This window comes from Gossypium arboreum, chromosome 13 (assembly GCF_025698485.1).
Source record: "Gossypium arboreum isolate Shixiya-1 chromosome 13, ASM2569848v2, whole genome shotgun sequence".
Classification (NCBI taxonomy): domain Eukaryota; kingdom Viridiplantae; phylum Streptophyta; class Magnoliopsida; order Malvales; family Malvaceae; genus Gossypium; species Gossypium arboreum.
Window position 1 is genome coordinate 13,229,303 of NC_069082.1, and position 3,662 is coordinate 13,232,964.

Sequence of the window (3,662 nt, forward strand, 5' to 3'; positions counted from 1 at the left end):
GTTAGGGGTTCTGGCTAAGTGGCCTTAAGTGGAGTGATGGGTAAATTGCATCACAAATGAGCCTTTGGTAAAGTGGCTAAGTGACGCCACTAGGGAGCTATGAAGGTGGCGTGTAAGTGTTGGGGGAAGACACAGGTTCGATTCCCTTTGTTGGCAAATAGATGCATTTATTTTTTAGTGTAGGAGGGGTAAGTGTTGGAGTTCAGGTGGATTCTGCTAGAGGAGAGTTGGATCAGTTTAACTGCTTGGATTAAGGAGTGATAAGGGGAGAGATTTAAGGGATTGGGATGAGGCTAGGAGTTAGCCGAATGGGGGGAATAGAAGAGGGAAAATCGGTAGGGGGATTATGAGGTTAGTATTTCGGCACTTAGGGTATTGTTGGTGCCGTTTTCTTCTGCTTTTACACCTTAGGATTGTTCTTTTCTCTCTTTTTCCTCTCTAGCCGAAACTACCACCTCCCCTACTCTTCTTCTTCTATTTTTTCTTCTTCAAACTATTCATCATACCTACTATTCATCAACACTTTTGCGAATCCATAAAAGCCGAAATCCGTGATCACCTTTTGTGCCGATTTCTTCAAAGCCGTGTTCTCCTATATTCTTTTGCTTTTATTAATTTACAAATTATCTTTTCTTAATCCTGGATTCCTGACCGCAATTCTACTTCAAGGTTGTAGCCCCACACTATCATCTTCTTCATCACACAAAAGTCGAAAAACCATAGAATTGGGGGCTTATAGCCGAAACTTCAGAACTCCGGGAGTCGAGTTTTTACCATCGTTTGAAAGATAAATCTACACCAGATTGCGTGGAGATCAAAAAGGAGTAAGGGGTAAGTGTTCATCATCTCAGATCTGGTTATATTTTACAAAGTTAGGAAAAGCCGAAGTCCCTAAAATATAGAGAGGTCATCGATTTGGGCATGTGGCTCTAAGGGTTTTTAACGGTTGTTTTCTTTCATTGGTTAGTGCCTTCTTAAGTGTGGGATTGAAAGCGTGAATCCTTTGGAGCAATCGGATTCGAGCTAGTCGTGTCGATTTTGGCGATAAAGGTAAGGTACCCAAGGGCCATTGTGGATGGTGGCGAATGTGTAAGTGATGATAATAGGTAGTTTCGATTTGGTTTAATACAACATGGTCTAATCTATAAGTGGTTGATTATAGGGGAAATCGCATAGGAGATCTCGTCAAAGAATATCGCAAATCGGTGTGTACCAACACCCTTTCTTAGTTCAATTCGCAAAAGCGAAATGTCAAATTCGGCATTTCATGGTCATGTAAGTATGTGAATGCTCTCAAGTCATAGAGTAATTGTTAGATCTGGCACCGCAAGGTGGTAAGCACGTTCGCGTGACGTTTTAGCGTATTTCAGAAAAAGGGGCTCGATGGGCCAAAATTGGGCCCAATGGGCTTACTGGACCAATATGGGTAAGAGATGGGCAAATTAGCTTCGTTAGGTAGATGGTGGAATCAAATTGCATAAAACGATAAAAATTATGAATTAGCTTGTGCGATCAGTAGATCATGAAATTACCCCTAAAGAGCAAAATTACCAAATTACCCTAAAAGAGCAAAATTACCGATATACCCTAGGGTTTTAAATTGGTGAACTACTTGATTGATTACTCTTGTATTTTGCATGATATGCATTTATTAATATCTGTTGCATGGGATTGGGGTATTAATGGAGGAAATATGAAAGTGGTTCATCCACGATTGGAGGCTTTGCCTCAATCGATGAATTTGAGTGCGTTCTTTGCAAGCTGTGGTGTGTAAGGTGGGTGGGTTGAGATATTCCCACATGGTGTGTAGGGTTGGTGCAGGCGAGTGTAGCGGTTGGTGGGTTGAGTAGTCTCCCAGATGGGCTTGCATTCATTATTACCGTTGTTACTCATATTATCGAATCGGGCCTATGGGCCACACTGTTATGTAAAAGGGCTAAGGCCTTGCTATCAGATTCGAAAAGGGCTTGACCTATTGTGTCTTGTTATCTGAATAGGGCTCAGCCCAATGGGCTCGAGCTGAATTGGGCTTTGGATGGGTTTCAGATACACCGAGTTTTCCCAAACTCACTCCCTTCCTCTTCCATCCTTGCGGTGAGCCCTAGAATTGGCGGACTTGAGTCAGGCGGGATTCAGAGTGGCCATGAAGATTGATTGCCGATTTTAAATAAGTTTAGCATTTATTTTGGATTGTTTTTATAATGCTTAAAGTTGTAATAAGGTCGCTCTTTTTAATTACTTATATTTTGGGGATTATTAAACTGGCTAGCACTAGGGTTCGTTTTATAAAATCTACTTGTTTTTAAAAGATCACGATGACGCGCAAAGTTTCCATAAAATAAATGTTTTCCCAAGAAAAATAAATATTTTAAGCAAACGATTTGCAACCTTAATCATTTTCTTAAGTGGTCATAATCAACGGTTTTCTCAAAATTATACGAGATGTTAGAGTGTGGCAATGGCGGTGTGCATGTCTAGGATTGGATCCAAGAGAGCTTGGTACTTAAGCAATCAAGACGGACTCACCTCCTCTTCTTCCGGTTTCCTACCGGTGCGTGACTTCCATTCACTTTAAACTTACTTTTAAAAGTGTCTTTTACAACACCAACTCAAATTTTTCCAAACTAAGTGTTTTGAACGCATCAATGTGGCGATCGATCCGGTCATAACATCCGGCCGGGTTTGGGGTGTTACATTTAGTGGTATCGAGCACTGTTGCAACAACTCGGTACGTGGATCGGTCCGAAAATCTTTTCAAAAACTTGGGCCTAAGAAGGGTATTTTTGGAAATAGTAAGTTTTTCAAGATGTTCAAGTATTTCTATTTGTTAAACGGGTTAAATCAATAGTTTTAAAATAAAAGTGTTTTCAAATGAAATCTTTTTATTTTCGTAAACAAAAACATAGTTTTTAATTTTTACATGGATGATAAGGAAGTGGCTGCTGAATCCCGAGCACTGTGTCCGTAAGTGATCTTTTTACGCTTTAAGTATTTATATGGAATTGTACTTGTAAATAATATCGTAGATAGTATTGAGCGTTAGAGATAGAGCTATTGATGATGTAGTATTAGGACTACAAGACCGAAACCGTAGCTAAATTATGATTGCTTGAAATAACTCGAAACTCTATCTTCATAAGATATTCGTAATAAACAAAGTGAAACCAATAAACTAATGTCATAAAATTCGAATCGATAAATCGTTATGAGTACAAGGGCTACTCGAGGAAGAGGCCGTGGTCGAGGCCGAGGTAGCACTCAAGCTGGATCTGCGTCATCTCGAACACATGCCGGTGGCGAGGGTACGCCCACCACCGATTAATGAAAATGGGCCGTATGACCGGCTGCAGGGATGACGCTTTGTCTCGTGCCATGTTGAGGGTTTTGGAAAGGGTGGCGGAGCTAACGTCGGGCCCATGAATAGGGGTCCATTTCGAACGACTTGCCAACGGAGTGAGATTTTTAGGGCGATCTCGAGTGGCCCCAAATGTGGTGATCTTGGTTGGAAGCCACGAGCGGATCATGGACGACTGGACCGCTTCGGGAGAGCGAAGTTGAAAAGGCGATGTCGTTCTTTGCGGGATGAAGCGTGTCGATGGTGGATTCTTGTGAAAGAAGGTACCCCGGTGAGAGGGTAACATGGGAGCTGTTCAAAGCAGACC